At 43.6% G+C, this 20,274-nt stretch overlaps 1 pseudogene across 1 annotated transcript; it reads left to right on the plus strand.

Annotated features, from left to right (window-relative positions):
* The first annotated feature begins 5,920 nt into the window (after nucleotides 1-5,920).
* Nucleotides 5,921-6,639, plus strand: LOC308272780 (RING finger protein 141-like; annotated as a pseudogene). Its single transcript has one exon. The product of its transcript is annotated as an RING finger protein 141-like (transcript).
* The last annotated feature ends 13,635 nt before the right edge of the window (nucleotides 6,640-20,274 follow it).

Raw genomic sequence — 20,274 nt, forward strand, 5'->3', positions numbered from 1 at the left:
GCCCTGGGTAGAGGTCAAGCGGGACACACCTGCCCCCCGGAAGGTGCGGAGGTCCAGGCCGCAAGGCCCTGGGTGGGGGGCGGGTGGCCCGGACTACCCCCAGGAAGGCATGATGTCAGGCAGGAGGCCGAGCCCAAGTTCCGGGAGGCCCAGTACCAAACAGGAGACCTAACCACAGGTACAGAGGAACCCAGCTCTGCTGTGCTACACCAGGCCATGGTGCTCTTAGAACAGCAGAATCTGCTCTGCACGGTGAGACTGTTGAACTCTGCTTTTCGAAGCAAGGAAAGAAAAAAAATTCATTGCTACCGAGTGCCTGATAGCCACAACTTCCTCAAACCACACATACTGTCTTCTCTTATTTAAAAAAAAAAAAGAAAATAAAAATATTGGAGAGGAGTCAAGATGGCTGCGGCAGCAGCCAGTATACTGGAGATGCAGACAAAAGATATCTAACTGAACTGGACTGCTTCTCCTCTACATCCTTAAGAATCCTGGACATCACCTGTTAGGAAAGAGTTTAGCAGAGACCTAGGAGGAAGTCAGTGTGGACAGCGGTGGCCGCGATGGTGGTGGAGGCTTGTATTTGGGAGAGTCAGAGATCAGATCCAACCCACACTGATCTTCTGAAGAAATTACCTCAAAGGTAGAATGCTACCGTTGTGCATGCTTAGGAACACTGGACAACATGCATTGTGGGAAAATAGCTTGGGAAAGATTTGAAATGGTGGAGGTGGCACCAATGGCAGTGGCCAGTACTCAGGGAAGTCAGAGTTCTGATGCAATACACCTGGAAATTTTGGAGAAATAACCCCAGAGGCAGAATGCCACCACCATGCACCCTCGGGAAAGTGGGGCAACCTGCTGAGTGAAGAGGGTGCTCGAATCGGAGCCTGCCGAGGGGTGAGGCCAGTGACAGGGACAGCAAAGCCTGGATTGGAGCCTGCTGTGAGGCAAGACCAGTGCTGGGGCATCCGAGGCCAGGATCAGAGCCTGCCAAGGAGTTAGGCCGGTGCTGGGTCCAGTGAGGCCGGGATCTGAGCCTGCCATGAGGAAAGGCTGGTGCTGGGCCTTCGAGGTATGGATTGGAGCCTGCTGATGGGTTAGGCTGGTTCCGGGGCCAGCAAGGCCAGGATAGGAGCCTCCCACAAGACAAGACCAGTGCTGGGGCCTCCAACTCTGGGATCGGAGCCTACCAAGGGGAAAGGCCGGTGCCAGGGCCAACGAGGCACGTATCAGAGCCTTCCATGAGGTAAGGCCGGTACTGGTGCCTCCGAGGCCAGGATAGGAGCCTGCTGAGGGGTTAAGCCGGTGCAGAGTAAGCGTGGCTGGGATCGGAGCCTGCCATGAGGCAAAGCCACTACTGAGGCCTCCGAAGCCAGGATCGGAGCATGCCGAGGGGTTAGGCTGGTGTTGGGGCCAGTGAGGCCAGGATCAGAGCCTTCCATGAGGCAAGGCCAGTACTGGTGCCTCTGAGACCAGGATAAGAGCCTGCCGAAGGGTTAGGCTGGTGCCAGAGTCAGTGAGGCTGGGATCGGAGCCTGCCATGAGGCAAGGCCACTACTGAGGCCTCTGAGGCCGGGATTGGAGCCTGCTGAGGGGTTAGGCTGGTTCCAGGGCCAGCGAGGCTGGGATCGGAGCCTGCTGTGAGAAAAGGCCGGTGCTGGGGCCTTCAAGGTCTGGATTGGATCCTGCTGATGGGTTAGGCCGGTTCTGGGGCCAGCGAGGCCAGGATCGGAGCCTGCCATGAGGCAAAGCTCGTGCTGGGACCTCCGAGGCTGGGATTGGAGCCTGCCAAAGGGTAAGACTGGTGTTGGGGTCAGCGAGGCCAGGATTGGAGCCTGCCAAGAGGCAAGGCTGGTGCTAGGGCCTTTGAGGTCTGGATTGGAGCCTGCTGATGGGTTAGGCTGGTTCTGGGACCAGCAAGGCCGGGATCGGAGCCTACCGTGAGGCAAGACCACTACTGAGGCTTCCTAGGCCGTAATCAGAGCCTGCCAAAAAGTAAGGCCAGTGCTGGGGCCAGCGAGGCCATGATCGGAACCTGCCGTGAGGCTAGGCCAGTGCCGGGGCCTTCGAGTTCTGGATTGGAGCCTGCTGATGGGTTAGGCCGGTGCCATGGCCAGCGAGGTTGGGTTCAGAGCCTGCCACGAGGCAAGGCCAGTGCTGGGGCCTCCGAGGCTGGGATCAGAGCCTGCTGAGGAGTTAGGCCGGTGCCAGGGCCACTGGCCGGCATTGGAGCCTTCCGTGAGGCAAGGCCGGTGCTGGAGCCTTCGAGGTCTGGATTTGAGCCTGCTGATGGGTTAGGCCAGTTCTGGGATCATTGAGGCTGGGATTGGAGCCTGCCATGAGGCAAGGCCAGTGTTAGGGCCTCCGAGGCTAGGATAGGAGCCTGCCGAGTGTTTAGGCTGGTGCTGGGGCCTCCGAGACCAGGATAGGAGCCTGCCGAGGTGTAAGGCTGGTGCAGGGGCCAGCGAGGCTGGGATCGGAGCCTGCCGAGAGGCAAGGCCACTACTGAGGCCACCGAGGATGGGATTGGAGCCTGGCATGAGGCAAGGCCGGTGCTGGGGCCTCCAAGGCTGGAATCGGAGCCTGCCGAGGGGTTAGGCTGGTGCCGGGCCAGCAAGACCAGGATTGGAGCCTGCTGTGAGGCAAGGCCAGTGCTGGGGCCTCCGAGGCTAGGATAGGAGCCTGCCAAGGGTTTAGGCCAGTGCTGGGGCCTCCGAGGCCAGGATAGGAGCCTGCTGAGGGGTTAGGCTGCTGCCAGCGTCAGCAAGGCTGATATTGGAGCCTGTCGTGAGGCAAGGCCGGTGCTGGGGCCTCAGAGGCTGGGATTGGAGCCAGCCAAGGGGTTAAGCTGATGCAGGGGCCAGGGAGATCAGGATTGGGGCCTCCCATGAGGCAAGGCCAGTGCTGGAGGCAGCGAGGTCGAGATCAGAGTCCTCCAGGTGGCCAGGCCTCTACTGGGGATGTCAAGAGGGGGATCAGTACTTGCAATGCGGCACGCACAGAGAAATATCACAGAAATTAAAAACCAGATGCTTCCCATAGTTAGCAAAATCTAGGAAGAAAGGGGTAACAGGAGAAGGTCAAGTTGCAGAAAGGGCCCTATAGAGAAGCAATTAAGGTGACCAGTCACGGGGGATGGGATGGGGGAGGATGGAACCTCAGGAGGTACATAACCTCAGGAGGTACGTAAACAAATGTATCAAAGATAACCACCAATCAAACATGGTATCGAGGGAGGGGGAGGAAATGGGATGGGGCTTGGATGAGGGCCAATTGGATGATGTGTGCTTGTATATCATCTCAAATCTTGTATTCCAATGTCATGTATGATTACAATGCACCAATAAAAAAAATTTAAAAAGAAGAAAATTAAAATTACTTTGAATTTCACTCTCTGAAAGAAAGAACTTCTAAGATTTTGGAATATTATATGGTTCTACTGTTGATTTTTCTTTACACTTTAACAAATGTATATGTTTAGTACTGGAAATAAAATGGTGTATATATTAAAAATAACTTTAGCAATAGATATTATCACTATTTTATCTTAACCAAATAATAACTAAAAGTCAATATATTCCATGTTTTTCTTTTTTCTTTCTTAGGGGCATCCTTTTCTCCTTTTTTTTTCATAGTTTATTTTTGTTTGTTTGTTTGTTTTGTTTTGTGGCCCTGGATATTCTACCTCTAAGCTATATCCCCAGTACTATTTTTTTATTCTTTATTTTGAAACAGAGTCTCACAAAGTTGCAGAGGGCCTCATTAAGTAGCTGAGGCTGGCCAAGAACCTGACATTCTCCTGTCTCAGCCTCCCAAGTTCTGGAATTATAAGCATGTGCCACCATGCCTGGGTTCTTTCACCATTTAAGCCAATTACTTCTCATAGACACTTTTTCCTTCCCTTTATAATATGAGCAACATAAAAAAACAGTATTTATCATTGCATATTTTTCTTGATACACATGTAATGAGACATAGATATAATATAGAATATAGAACTCATTTAAATCATTTAGAGTTATTTCTCTTTATTTTACAATTAAGAAATTCTATGGGTTTTTTTTCTTTTTCTTTTTTCTTTTTTTTTTTTTTTTTTTTTGGTGGTGGTGGTACTGGGGGTGGAATTCTTCTACCTCTGGGCTACACTGCCAGACCTATTTTATATTTTTATTTGGAAACAGGGTCTCTTAAGCCAGTGGAGACTGACTTCGAACCTGCACGATCATCCTGTCTCCACCTCCCAAGCCCAGGGATTACAAGCCTGTGCCACTATGGTCTTCAAAATTCTATGTAGTTTTGCATTTTAATAATTTTATTTGTGTGTGTGGGCATACTCAGGGTTGAACTCAGAGTCATCCAGCCTATTTGGCATCCAACCTAAAATGGGCTTCTAGCCCTATTTTATTTTTTATTTGGAAATGGTCTCATTAAATTGTGGACAGACTCAGGAGGTTGCTGAGCCTAGCCACAAACCTGAGGTCCTTCTGTTTCTGCCTCCCAAGTACTGGAATCACAGGCATGGGCCACCATGTCCAGCTCATGATTGCATTTTATATTTCTCATTCAACATCTTTTTTTTCAGAAAGCATTAAGTTTTTTCATTTTGAAAAAAATTAATTCCTTACCACATTTCTGCACCAACAATGTTATTGCATTCTCTTCTCTCTTTTATTTTCTCTTTTTTTTGCCACCTTTGCATATATAAAATCATAGCCTATGATCATTTGGATTTGATTTTTTCTTTCTATGAAGTGAGCATCTTTTTATGTTAATTTCTAAGATTTTCTTTTCTTTCTTTTTTTTTTTTTTTTTGCAAGTCTGGGGATGGAACCCAGAGGCATTTGACCTCCGAGCTACAGCCCTGCCCTATTTTTTATTCTTTATTTTGAAACAGGGTCTCACTAAATTGCAGAGGGCTTCACTAAGTAGCTGAGGCTATCTGCAAACCGTGATCCTCTGGTCTCAGCCTCCAGAATGCTGGGATTACAAGCATGCACCAGCATGCCCGGCTCAGATTTCCTCTTCTAATAGTTGCTAAATATTTTATTCATTTTTATTTACCTCACTTTTGTCAGTTTGTAAGAATTCTTCAGATATAACAAATACTAATCCTCTATTTGTCTATATTAAAAAATGTTCAAATTTTATATTTGTTAGCTATTTATTTTAAATTTTTTTCTAAGCTTGTATGTTTAAATCTTAAGAATGATATTCCTAAGGCTCCCTCAGCTCCATGGGTCAATCATTTCACAAGCTTCTTATGGATTTTTTATGGCACTAATGTTTATCAGACACTAAAGCATTTCTTTTCCTACTATTAGTTACAACACAAGCATGAGAATTGTCCTTGACCTTATTTTCCAAGCACTTGAGTCCTAATTTGTTGCTTTTCACAGTGGCAGTTCAGTAGGTTGAGGTTCTAAAAGATGCATAGCCTGGCTGGACTCAAATGAGATTTATAGCCTACTATCATTTTTAATATAATTTTATATTCTTTTGCTTTGCTTCGGAACAGGCCTCAACTGAACTCAACACCTAACACTTAACAATGATTTATTTCAGGTGACTATATTCCCTTCCTGGGATGGGATTTGCCACCATAAGCTTGTTGCTCATTAAGTTACACACACACACACACACACACACACACACACACACACTCCTTTTTCTTCTAGCACTCCTCCCCTTTCTCCTCCATTTTTACTTTTTTCCTTTAAGTTTGACAAAATTATAGGAGATAAGATTGGTAAGATAGTATTCTATGTGACACAAAAATCAGTCCTCACCTAGTTTTGTCTTCAGAAAAGAGTGACTTGGGCTAGGTCTGAGCCAGTTGGCCAAGGTGGCAGCACTGCAGCCAGTAGCACAAGGCCTTGAACCTGGAAAACAATGTGCAGCAATTTTTCACTTTCTGGATTCTAAGAAACATCATTTCATCATGGGACAGCAAACTTTGGATAAGACACAGTTGGTTATTAACAAGTTACTAGAGAAAGTAGCAAAATATGCCACATTGGTTAGAGAAAGTAGCTCTTCATTTTATGAAGAATTTCTTGGAAGAGTAGCTAACCTAATGATATAACTGCTAAAGTGGCCTCTAGTTAGAAAAAAAATTTTCTCTTTGACTCAGGTTCAACCTGAGTCTGATTCCTCTGTCTTTTGGAATGTGATGGTACAGGTGGAGTGCAGCAAGATTAACAAGACCAGCGACATTGAGTAAGCATCTAGGGTCATGACTCTGTACCAGTTTATCCAGCTGTATAAAGACATCACAAGTCAGGAAGCAGAAGTGTTGGCTCAGAGATGCACATCTAAAGAACCAGATGGAAACTCATCCCCAGCAATGTCTTGTCAGGCTAGTCTGTTTATAGGAAAGGCAAAGCAGCTGAGCGGCCAGGAGGAGTGTTGTATATATATGGATGGGTGAGCTGACCTCACCCTACCTGATATTCACAGCTCTTGTTAGAAGTGTATTGATCAATGAAGTAATCAACACAGGAGTCGCCCTATTCGTCAACTATGGATGACTGGAACAAATGAACCTTGGGTTGTATCAGTGCACCTACTGAAGATGGTATGGATACCTATATTTCTAACATGACTTATGAGACAGGACAGCCTAGTAGACCATGACCTAGGGTCTGGGAGATTTTCTTTTGCTATTGTGGTCATGAAGGGGTGAAAGGAAAAATATGACACAGATACTGAAAAAATATTTTTCCCACCCTCTTATTTTTTGCTATTTTGAAAATGTCTCATTTTTAAAGAAATAAGTCTCCCATGTCTTCCACTTTTGGTAAGCTAAAAAAATGGAATTGCTGAAAAATGGTCAATTATTAATAATAAGATACAGATGAATCTCCTTTGTAAAGGCATATAATACTCTTGGGCGGATGTGCTCGTGTTATCTGCTATTTCAGAAATAATCTGGGAGTTCTGGAATGACTAACTTCACCATTCATGACAGAATCATGAGCCCTGCCAAGAGTAGAATCTCTTCTCTATGCTTAGTTCCCAATATTGCTATCAGTTTTTATCAGTTTTTATTTTTAAGGGTTCCATAGATATTTCAGTAGCAACCTAGAAATGGTCACATTTTAAGCCACTGGGCAAACTCCTTTTAACAAACAAAGATAAAAGTTCATATATTACCAAAACTCTTAAACCTATTACTTGATTTTGACCATTTAATTTCACTAAGAAAATTATAGCTTGTATTTTATTTTAGGTATTGCTAACCTAAATTGAAACCTAAGGAAGGACAATCCACCTCTAGGAATTGCAAATGCATGAAAAAAAAAGAGAGAAAGCACTAGGGCCATTTGCAAGTTTGTTGTTCTAAAAACATATTAAGTAGCCGGGCATGGTGGAGCATGGTTGTAATCCCCGCGCTTCGGAGGCTGAGACAGGAGGATCACACAGGTTCGAAGCCAGCCTCAGCTACTTAGGCTCTCAGCAACTTAGTGAGACCGTGTTTCCAAATAATATATAAAATGGGCCTGGGAGTATAGCCCGGAGGTAGAAAGCCTCTGGGTTCTACCCCAGTACCACCAAAAAAATTAAAAAATAAAAATAAAATCATATTAAGTAGAGAATAATGCTGAAGGAAGGAAGAAGCACAATCAGATAGAGCATTGATTGGGTCAGTGGTCTCTGAAATGTCGGCCATTACTAATATTCCAAATTAGGAGACAGGAATCAATAAGCCTTGTCAGTGATGCTGTGGTAAGCAGAATTTGAAGTTGGTCCCCAAATTCTTACCTCTTGGCATGCAGTCCTTCTCTTCTTGAATGTGGGTAGGACTTGTAAATATGCTGGAATTCTTCTTCCATTATTAGGTTATGCAATATGGAAAAGATATGATAAAGGACTCTAATAACTGGCTTTTAAGTAGAATTGACTGATTTCATGAGGCCTGTAAATCTGGTCCTGAGGCAAAGTCCATCTCCCACTGGTGCAGAAGAAGGCAGACATCCAGGTTGTGAACTACATGTGGGGATGATGAAGCAGCCAGATCCTCTAGTTATTGAGTATCTCCAGCTCACAACCAGAAAACAGAGTTACAAAAATAAAGTTCAAAGTGGGATTCACTTCTACCATCTAAAAAGAAAATCCTGTCAGCAACCTGACTAAATTTGAATGAGAACCCGGACCCTCAGTTGCAAACTATGTAGCTGATACCTTCCTTGTAGCATTGAGAGACAGTGCCCATGACCCAGCTATGCATGCTCAGACCTCTAACCTCAGATGTTGCAAGATAGTAAATGTGTGTTGTTTATAGCCACCTTGTTTTTGTGGTAAAAGGAAAAAATAACATAGGTGTTAATACAGATGCTTTGTGATGTAATGAACTGAAGTATGAAAAACTCCTTAGCACAGATGTCGGTGCAGAGTAGCTAGGCATTAAATAATTGTGCTTGAATCCATGGTATGTGCCACCTTTCTCAAGCAGCATACAAAACACTTGAAAGAAGGAATATTCTCCAGTATTTGTTTGGAACTGAAGCACCTGCCACTGTCCACTAGGATTGTATGACATGGTCTTTGTAATATAGACTGTGGTGCAGTTATAAATGATAAAAAAATCTTTTATTCCAGTTGAATTACAAGGAAGAAGGGATGTGACCTGCAAAGTAGGAGGCTACATTATGATATTCACCAATGGCCATACACTAAGGATCTGGGTTTTCTTTCCTTTTTCTTTTCTTTTCTTTTCTTTTCTTTTCTTTTCTTTTCTTTTCTTTTCTTTTCTTTTTTCTCTCTCTTTCATTTTACTGCCTTCCCAGGTCATGGACTTTATGATTTTTCTCCTATACCACTTTAGTTTTCTAGGACTGCCATAATACATCCTCAAAAATGGGAGGACTTAATAGAAGGTTTATCATCTCATAGTGTAGGAAAACCCAAAATTCAGGTGTCAGCAAAGCTGATTGCTTCTGAAAGCTCTGAGGAGGAAAGCACCATCCCCTGTGTTGGTTTCTCACTGTTGCTGGCAGACGTGGCCAGGCCTCAACCTCCTGATGTCCCCTCCACTCTGCTTCCATCACCACATGGCTGAGCCTCCGAGTCCAAGTGGCCTTTTTTTTTCTTCTGTTTTTTTATGCAGACACTTTCAATGGATTCAGGGTTCACCCTAATCCAGCATGAACTTCTCTTGATCATTATCTCAAATACATTTGTGAAATGCCTTTTTCCACATAAAGCCATAAAGACATTATTCAACATAACACTTGTGGTAGTAAGTAACATCCATAGATCAAAGCACTCTACTGGACATGCATTGGCCTCTTCATTAATATGAAAACAATTTCATAATTGCATAATATGAACAATTACATACTTGCTTAATAATTTGTTCTGCAATTGAATTGGAAGAAAGCAAATTAAAGGCATAAGAGATAGTGATAAGAGCAAGGGGCACCAGGCTAATTATAAAGCAATGTTCCTTTAAGTCCACCAACATGTTTTAAACTGGTGGCACATTTCTTGACTCTCTGGTTTGCAGTTATTTCTATTATAAATTCAATAAATTATATTCAGTGATCTCAAATATACTTTCTAGTTCCAACATCCTATAAATTTATTAGTTATAACTATTAGCCATTCAATCATTTTGTGATAGTAAAATAATATATATTTAGGAGACAACTGCATCATCTAAATATTTTGTTTATATTAATTGGCAGTAAAAAACAACTTTCCCCATGGACCTACCTTCATGATAGGTTGGGTCCCTCCCCACAGGGGCAGAACCTTAGAAAAGAAGGAGACTCTGCTGGGCGATATGACGAGGCAGGCAATGTCACGAGAGGGGCAGTGTTTCTATGCATAGCCCCACCCACAAGACGTAACCCTTAAAAAGAAGGGCATTTCCTCTCGAGTGGCAGAAGAGCTCGGAGGTCTCCAGGAGGGTCCCTATCCCTGAGAAAAGACCACATTAAAATTCTTTTTGGTGCACCCGGTCTCTCTCACCTTTTTACTGCACCAAAACCTAACATCTGGTGCCAAAACCCGGGATGATTATTTTATTTTAATTTAATTAAAAAAATTTTAATATCCTGCCACCGCTGCTGCAGCATGCTGTGGACGGATTTGGCAGAAACCTCTGCCTGGATCCTCCAGGGTGCTTGGTTCACTGGGACTGCTCCCACCTCACCTGCAGCTCCAGGACCGCTGCAGCTCCAGGACCGCCACCAATGCCACTCCGTGCCTGCCCAGACCATAAGCCATCTTCCTGGCCGCGAGCTCTGCTGAGAGCCAGCACCCATCTTCCCCAGCCCCAGCCCCAGCCCTGTGCTCTCCGGAAGAGCAGGCGGCCATCTTCCCAGCCCTGAGCTCTGCTGAGAGCAGGCTGCCATCTTCTCTGCCCAGAGCTCTGCTGAGAGCTGGCAGCCATCTTCCTGCCCCGAGCTCTGCTGAGAACCAGCGGCCATCTTCCCCAGCCCCAGCCCCATGTTCTCCGGAAGATCTGGTGGCCATCTTCCTGGGCCCAGGCTCTGCTGAGAGCCAGCATCCATCTTCCCCAGACCCAGCCCCGCAATCTCAGGGAGAGCCAGTGGCCATCTTCCCAGCTCCTGGCTCTGCTGAGAATCGGCAGCCATCTTCCCCAGACCCAGCCCCACACTCTCTGGGAGAGCCAGCAGCCATCTTCCCAGCCCCACGCTCTCTTCCAGAGAGCCAGCAAACATCTTCCTGGCCCTGGGCTCTGCCTGAGAGCCGGGGACAATCTTCCCCAGCCCCAGCCCCACGCTCTCCCTGAAAGCCAGTGCCCAGCTTCCCCCGACACACCCGACACACGCTCAGAGTCAGCGGCCATCTCACCACCCAGCCAAGCCCCGGTGGCCATCTTAGACCTCATTCAGCCCTGATTCCACCCAACAGCTTCACAGAGTGCCCTCCCGGCTCAGCGCTGGCTGATAACACTGCACTGTGATAAGCTTTCCCTTCCTTGTACAAGTTGGTTCTGGCTTTTAGCCTCTTCCAGACTCGGGCTCACGGCTATTAAATAAACCCAAATATTTGTTTTACAAGTTCTCCGAGGGTAGCCAGGCTGCCCTGCGGTTGTGTAAAGAGAACGGAGACATCCTTCTCTAACACAACCATGTTGTTTCCGGACGTTAGGCAGATTCTTGGGACGCCAAATTCCTGTTTTCATCCTCACCTGCTGACCAGTCATGGGGGGAAGCCAGTCATCTAAAATAGACTCCCAATCCTCACTAGGCTGTGTTCTAGTTAATCTCCAGACTCTAGGTTTATCCGGGGAACTGTGCCCCGAGTGACTCATGTTTTTTTGCACAAAAGTCTGGCCCACTTATGAGTTGGGTAATGGTTCTAGGTTAGATCTTAAAATGTTGACTGATCTCAGTAACTTTTACAAACAGACAGGTAAATGGTCGGAGGTTCTGTACATACAGGCTTTTCTGTGTATGTGTTTCTGGCTTTCCCTTTCCACCCCTCATGACTCTACTACTCGAGTCATGCTGGCTGGGGATTCCTGCCAGCTGCAGCTGCCATCTTGATCACCATGTGGCAACTCACAGGCACCATGTGGTGACCTTTCTGGGTCACAGGCCTGCTATTCTGCTAACTCAAGGTCCCAATTCTGTGATGACACGTGGATGCCGGAGTCTGACCTGGCCAAGTTTCAGGTCCCATTTGCTGATGACCCTGACCCTCAGACTTCTCCTTACCACCGCACTTATCATCTTATTCTGGCGCAGCCCCCATTCTAACTCACTCCTTTCTCCCCCACCTTTCTCCCTTAAGGGACCAAACTTTACCTCCCATTCACCTACCCCCGTAGGTCACCCTACTCATTCCAGAGCCCCCCCCACCTTCTCTCTTGACCACACTTCATGAGGTGGCTGGTGCAGAAGGCATGGTCTGGGTCCACGTTTCTTTTTCCCTTCCTGACCTTGCTCAACTTCAAGAGAGACTGGGTTCTTTTTCTGCCGATCCCTTTGGTTTTATTAAGGAATTCCAACATATTGTACAAGCATATGATTTAATTTGGCGGGATCTTCATGCCATTTTAACCTCCTCTTTAACTGCAGATGAATGAGATCATATTCTTAAGGCTGCCAGGGAATGGGCCGATCGGGCTCAACTAACCAATCCACAGCTCCCTACCAGAACAGCTGCAGTTCCTTCTGAGGATCTCCACTGCGATTATAATGACAGGGATGAGAGAATAAAAAAGAAATATTACATGATACTATCCCTGCAAGTTGAGCCCAGGGAAACTCTCCAGGAAGCAGGTAAGCCAATCTCCTTCTTGATTGATACAAAAGCTACCTACTCTGTCCTCCCTTCCTTCTCAGGACATAGATTCCCTTCCCAAATCGAGGTTCAGGGGATTGACAGCATGCTCTTTGGCCCACGTACTACAGGCCCCCTTTTATGCCATTTAGAGATCTTTATGGTTAACCATCCATTCCTGATTATCCCTTCATGTTCTATCCCCCTTTAAGATAGAGACTTTTTAACCAAAATTGGGGCTGAATTCTCATTTAATTTCCCCATGGCTTTTGTTTCATCTAATATAATTTTAATGGCTACAGCTACAGTTGATGACTGGGAAGCCAAACCTCCCTTTCCAATAGATTTGGTTGACCCTATAGTATGAGATACCAGCACCCCAGTTGTGGCAACACACCACACCCTGGTTCGGATTGTCCTACGTGACCCCACTATTTTCCCTGCCTGCTCCCAGTTTCCCATATCCCTCCTTCACCGATGTGGGCTTAAACCCATTATTTTTAATTTCTGGGCCCAGAGACTGCTTATCCATACTAATCCCCATTATAATACCCCCATTCTCTCAGTTAAAAAGTCTAATGGGACCTTTAATGATGCGGTGGTCACAATCCACCCAGTTGTCCCTAATCCCTATACCCTCTTATCTCAGATTCACCCCAATACCACCCACTTTTCAGTTCTCGACTTAAAGGACGTGTTTTATACAATTTCTCTGCATCTTGAGTCATACCCCCTTTTTGCCTTCACTTGGGAGGACCTCAATGACCAGGTTGCTCAACAACTAGCCTGGACTGTCATCCCCCAGGGTTTTTGAGATAACCTACACCTCTTTGGACAGGCTCAAGCACCCTCTCCAGTGTCCCTTGGAGCCTAGTTCTCTGTTACAATATGTAGATGACTTTTTACTTTTTAGTCCCTCCCTATAAGTGTCCAAATGGTATACTGCCCTTATCCTTAATTTTCTTGGAAGCAGGGGTTACAGGATGGCCCTACATAAAGCACAGTTATCAGTGCCTGAGGTGCAGTATCTAGGCCTACATCTCACCTCAAACACCCGAGGACTAACTGTTGACCAGGTCAAGGCCTTACAAGACTTTGAGCCACCCACCTCAGCTGACAAGATCCAAGAGCTGCAAGTATCATGGCCTGAACTCCTGTCACTAGCTCTGGCCTATGTAAGGGCCAAACCTCAAAGCCCTACCTTTATGAGCCTCTTTGAATTGCTATATGGTCACCCTTTTCTGCTTAATCACGCTTTCCCTTCGGATCCCCCTCCTTTGGCTTCCTATCTTTCTTACTTGTCATTTCTCAGGCACCTTCTTAGGGAACATGCTGACCAGTATCTTCCCCAACCCAGAACTGAAAAATCAGCTCCACATCCTGCAGTCAAGGCCCATAATCCAGGGGATCGAGTCTCCTCAAGTCACTTCAACCAAAACATCTCCAACCACAGTGGACTGGGCCCTTCACAGTGATCCTCACCACACCTAGTGCAGTCAAACTGCTGGGGGACCCCAACTGGCATCATCTTACCCAGCTAAAAAGGGCTCTGTTACAACAGTCCCATGATAAATTCCGTTGCACAGTGTTGGGGCCTACTAAGCTTTGTTTTTCTTGGCATAATTCTCTTTGATGTTTTATTTTAGCAGATCCACTTGTTCACATACTATGGTGCTCTCCCTCTTCGGATACCATACTGTCATAACTCCTCATCTGCTAAAATCTCCTCGAGCACACATCACCAAGCTGTCCAGGGTAACCTCCGACTCACACCTCAGCCATACTCCCACCTGCCCACTTCTGGAGGACCCGATCTCTCCCAGTCGAGGGGGCCCCTTACAACACCCCTTGATAGCAGGAAGTAGTTTAAGATTCAAATCTCTACCCATTATCACCAAAAGGCTGGGATGACAGGTTGGGTCCCTACCCACAGGGGCAAGGCCTTAGAAATGGAAGAGACTCTGCTGGATGATATGGCGAGACAGGCGATGTCGGGAGAGGGGTGGCATTCCTGTGCATAGCCCCACCCACAAGACATAAGCCTTAAAAGGAAGGGCATTTCCTCTCGAGTGGCAGAGGAGCTCGGAGGTCTCCAGGAGTGGTCCAGCCCCTATCCCTGAGAGACCACATTAAAATTCTTTTCTGTGCACCTGGTCTCTCTCGCCTTTTTACTGTGCCAAAACCTAACACTTCATATATTCATACATAGTTAAGTTGAAGGAATCTTTCAGACTTAACATATCTTTTCCTCTATAAAGGAAAAGATCACACACAAAAAAAGCAACTGGGATTTAGATCCGTTCCTGGAGATTAAACTTTACTAGAATTTCATCCACTCATGCATTTTAAGCACCATTACAAAGTTAGAAATAAAAATTAATAGGTTTAAATAAATTAATGAAACTCATGATTTTTAGGATAGTTAGGAAATGTAAATATTATAAGTATGATGTGCTTATTTACCATAATTTTTTTAAAACAGAATAAAGATTTAATTTAGAGTATAGTATGGGAATCAACATGTTTTTTCTTTTATCTCTCTACCTCCAGCCCTAAACCCTAAAAATTAGCTTTGGAAATTACCATAGGCATTACCTGGTGGTGCTCCTAGCATTCACTTCTCTCAAACCTTTAACAACTTTCCTCTAGGTCTCAATGATCCTTTTCTGTTTCAAGGAGAAAATGAAATTGATGAAAAGCAGCAAACATGCCTTTAGCCTACACTCTGTGGTCCTCTGGCTTCTGCCACCATGGCTCTTGCCTCAGTGGCTGCCTATCTATCCCTCCCAGCAGGCACACTCTCATGTCCTGTTCTCAAGACACACAAGCAATTCTCCCACGTCCTGAATTACTGATTTGCATTTTTCTTTCTCATTTGAGCATGTTATTCCCTCTAGCTTAAAACAGAAAACTTCTAAGTAACAAGTATCTTGACCCCACAACCCCTCCAGTTATTTCCTTGTTTCTCTGCTTCTATCCCTTGCAAAATTTGAATGCTATCCAATTCCTCCTCTTTCATTCAGTCTTGGATTAGTAAAATTCACACTTTTATTGCAAACACTCTCCTATATTTATTTCCAAGGCCACCCTGACCTGTGTCTTGTTAATCCAGCCATGCTTAGCTGGACGTGGTGGCTCATGCCTACAACCCCAGTACTTGGGAGGCTGAGACAGGGGCATGGAAGGTTCAAGAGCAGTTGAAGCAATTTAATGAGACTCTGTTGCAAAATAAAATATAAAATGTGACTCTGAAGTAGAAATCCCCAGTAAAACAACATAAAAAATATAGGTATTGTTTTTTCAGCTGAATTGACCTTTCTGAGCCTTGGAAACTGTGTGGGCCCCTCCTTAAAAACTGTTCTTTTATGTGGGCTACCAGATGCCACTCTTCCTTGTTCTCTGCCCACCACCAGCCACAGCTCATTCTGCTTCCATTCCTGAACCCCCATATATTTCTAATTTCTAAGATTACTGTCTCTATCTTCACCTATTATCTGTATATCTCTACAGAGAGAAACTCATCCTGCTTCCTATCACACATTTCTAAATGTCATCTCCTCTGAAGGCCATACCAAAATATTCAGCTTCCTCCCCATTGGATGACAAATGGTGCACCAGTTTAAACTATTTAAAAATGAACCAGTGATCTTCTCCACTTTATCTGCTACCACCAAGTCAAGCCAGAACTCTCTTGCCCAGATGATTACAGGAAAAACCAACTACGCTATGGCAATCTCCCTGTTCCAGTTGGTTTCGCATATTAGCCTCATGAAGCTTTTTGCAGAGATCTGTGTTTTCATTCTAAACCTTTGAGAATAAGAGGAAAGACAAAGCCAAATGAATGGATCACAAGCCAGCTTTTATTGGCCTGGGCCTGAGGCATCTCTCATGCTACCCCTGTCTCTCCCACTGTTCTTTGACTCCAACCTCGTGCTCCCAGATTTCCTGATCCATAGCATGCACCCCTCTGCTCCTAGACCTCTGCATCTTCAGCTCAATCTTCTGAAATGTTCTAACTCAATGTCCTTGTGCATCTGCTCAACCGTTAGCTTATAGTGGCTTCTCTTAAAAACTCAAATAAATACAAAAGTACAGGGCTTTCAAACCCATCACTCTTGTTTTTCTTAAATGCTGTTTGTTTGTTTGTTTGTTTGGTACTGGGGATTAAACCCAGGTGTATTCTATGCCATGGATCTATACCCCCAACCCTTTGTATTGTTTTATTTTGAAACAGGATCTTGCTAAGTTGTTGAGGCTCTCTCTAGGCTGCTGAGGCTGGCCTTGAACCTATGATCCTCCCGTCTCAGTCTCTCAAGTACTAGCATTATAGGCATGCTCCACTGTTCCTGGTTTTTTTTCCCTGAATCTTAATATGCTCTTCTCTACAGCACTGATGTCTTATACATGTACTTGTTTATCTGATAATTAATTTATTTCTCCCCATTTGAATTTGAGCTTCATAGAGTCGGTTGTTTGGTCTGTTTCCTTCCTTGTTGATAATTACTCAGAACCTGGCCTAGTATAGTAAGCATTCAACAAATGCTCATTAAATAAAAAATTGCAGATACCAGCAAATAAATGCTATAAACTCTGCAATTTGATATTAAAATTTGTTTCAGTTTAAATAACTTTCAAATTAGCATTTCATATTGCTTAGATAGACTTACTATAGAATAGAAGAGATGGGAGCCCCTGGGAATGCTGTCCAAGAGGGAGGAAATGTTTAGAGCTGAACTCAAACAACCTTTGCTTCTTCCCAGTGTTTGAAAAGCAAAGCAAGCAGCATCTTGTTCACTCCTGCCCAATTAGTTTCTAAAATATACCTTTCAAACGAAATAGCCATCATGGACTAGAGATAAATGCAATGAATTTAGCCAATGTTAGCAAAGTAAATTTAGAAAAGCATAATCAACAAATAAGCCCAAGCCTGCAGCCTGGATAAGGCAGCCTGATGTGCTCCAAGAAAAATTATCTTTGATGCAGATCTGGATTCGAATCTCAGCACTGTCATCTATTAATAATGGGCTTCTTTATAGTCTTTACAGAATACTGGGATTCTTTTACCTTTCTGAGTCACATTGTCTTCATTTGTAGGGCTTGTTATTAATATATTGAAGTTGGTTAAAGTATGCTAGTTTTAACTATTAATAACATTTAGTTTTAGCATTTCACTTAATCAAAAGGAAATGTGTCTAACCTCTATCTGCCCTGGTGGCTCATTTTAATATCTGACCAGAATGAAACGCTTTGGTGTAGAAATAGTCTACTATGAAAGAGCTCATGCAAAATCTCTATCTTGTAAAATGTAGCTATTTTGTCCTACTATGTATAATTCATATAAATGTTACTATGCAAACTTTGAAAAATACATAGAAAACATTTTAATTCCAAATTATGAAGAACAAGGTAAATTTAAATCTAAGCCATTTTCATAGGCAATGCATATGGACCAATATATTGGTTGAGATATGGAAATATGAAGGTATTTATTATAACAGAGTAAGATAACAAATGTTAAAGATCACTATCAAAGCTGACTGTGGTGGCACATGCCTGTAATCCCAGTACTTGAGAGTCTGACAGGAGGATCAGAGGTTGAAGGCCAGCCTCAGCATCTTAGCAAAACGCTCAACAACTTTGTGAGACTCTTCCTCAAGCTAAAAAGAAAAGAAAAGAAAATAATAAAAATTTCTAGGGGTATAGCTTCAAGATATAGAATGCCCCTGGGTTCAAGCCCTAGTACAAGAAATAAAAAGAGAGAACAGGAAAAGAAAGAAAGTGCAAAGAAGAAAGAAAACAAAAGAAAGGAAGAAGGAAGGAAAGAAGGAAAGAAGGAAGGAAGGAAGGAAGGGAGGGAGGGAGGGAGGAAGGAAGGAAGGAAGGAAGGAAGGAAGAGGGTTATTAAGAATGTGAAATTGTATTGGGTCTGTTTCCCCTTAGCAATGCAGGCAGTCTTTGCCTTGTACAATTCTCTAGGAATAGAGCTTCAGAACTGTGTCTCACTTATATAATTCTCAGAGGCAGAGATAATGTGTTGGCCTGGGTCTGTGTAAACTGAGGACCACCAGCACAGGACAGTGCTTAAGAATAGCAAATCTGTGACCTAACTCCATCCTAGTACATCTTCTTTAAGTAGCTGCATCCCATCACACAATATACTCTTTTATTCAGTTCATCAAGGTATAAAATTAAAGTAGAAATAATAGTGCCTGCCATATGCTTTAATGAGTAAATCCTTTAGAACAAAGCCTGTAACTTTGTAAATACATATTGGTGATTTTTTATAACTTTGTTATTAGTGGAACCAGTTCTCTGCTGAAAACCCTGGGTTGAGAAAAATATTGAATATTAAAAAATATTTGAAGCCAGGCGTGGTGGCGCAGGCTTGTAATCGCCATGCTTGGGATGCAGAGACAGGAGGATCGTGCAGGTTCGAAGCCAGTCTTGCTGGCTTAAGAGACCCTGTTTCCAAATAAAAATATAAAAATAGGTCTGGGAGTGTAGCCCGGAGGTAGAAGGGCTTCCAAGAACCTCAGTACCACCAAAAATAAAATAAAATAAAATAAAATAAAATAAAATAAAGTATTCTGTACTTTAAAAATAAGCATCTGTTCTCTTTCAATAGAAGATCCTTATTTTTTTCTTTTTCAGGTTACCTAGATATCCACATGGAAGGAAGACATGTTAGTTTGTTAGGTGGGTCTTTTATTAGTTTAAATTTTGGTTCTCTCCAAACCTCAAATTCTTCCTTCATAAAATGGAGGAGTAATAAGAAGTCAACATTTGGAAAGCTTTTGAATTATTAAAATATCTAAATAATATTTCATAGATTTTATCTAGCTATTATCTACAAAATATCAAATAAAAGATTTTGCTAAGAACTATTCAAAATTCTACTATAACCAGCTGTGAGAAATTATAAAAATTGAGTTATTGGGTGCTGTAATTTTTTTACTCTTTTTTTATATGAAAGCCAGTAGTTTTTATTTGTTTGTTTGTTTGTTTGTTTATTTATTTATTTATTTATTTGAGGTACTGGGAATGGAACCCAGGGGCATTCTATCTTCAAACTACACACCCAGTCCTATATTTTAGTCTTTATAATTTTTTGAAATAGGGTCTCACTGAAGTTGCAAAGGGCCTCACTATTGCTGAGGCTGGTCACAAACCCAGATCCTCTTGTCTCAGCCTCCGAAATGCTGGGATTACAAGCATGTGCCACCACGCCTGACTTCTCTTTTTTAAGTAGTTCATTTCTTCCTGTACTATAGTGACACTGAAGTAGAGATTATATTCAGTAATTAAAAAATACTTTTCATGGGCAGAGAGATGACATGTGTTTTATTTTCCCATTTGCTAACTCAGGTCTCTTTTACACTAGGAATCCTGACATAATGGATGAATATAAGTTGTTATAAATCTTGCATGGAATAACTTGTATTATACTTTGTCTCAGAAGAAGTTCTCTGTAATACAGAGGTCCTACTAGTTCTCGCAATAAGGAGTTCATTCTACAAAGACAAATTATATTACAAAGGCAGGAGTCCATTTGCTATAATTGTCATGTTCTCCAGTGTTGAAGAGATCACTGCCCAACAACAGATAAAAATCCACTTTATTGCTGGGCATGGTGGCACACTCTTGTAATCCCTGTGCTTGGGAGGCAGAGACAGGAGGATCGGGCTGGTTCAAAGCCAGTGCTCTGGCTTAAGAGACCCTGTTTTCAAATAAAAATATAAAATAGGTCTGGGAGTGTAGCCTGGAGGTAGAAGGGCTTCCAGGAACCCCAGTACCACCAAAAACCAAAACAAAACAAAAAATCCACTTTATTTATTTATTTGTGGTACTGGGCTTTCTGGAAACCCTTCTACTTCTGCACTACACTCCCAGACCTATTTTTATACTTTTTTTAAATTTGGAAACAGGGTCTCTTAAACCGCGCGGCTGGCTTCGAACCTGCATGATCCTCCTGTCTCTTCCTCCCAAGCCTGGGGATTACAAGAGTGCGCC

This window comes from Muscardinus avellanarius (genome assembly GCF_963383645.1).
Source record: "Muscardinus avellanarius genome assembly, chromosome: 14".
Lineage (NCBI taxonomy): Eukaryota > Metazoa > Chordata > Mammalia > Rodentia > Gliridae > Muscardinus > Muscardinus avellanarius.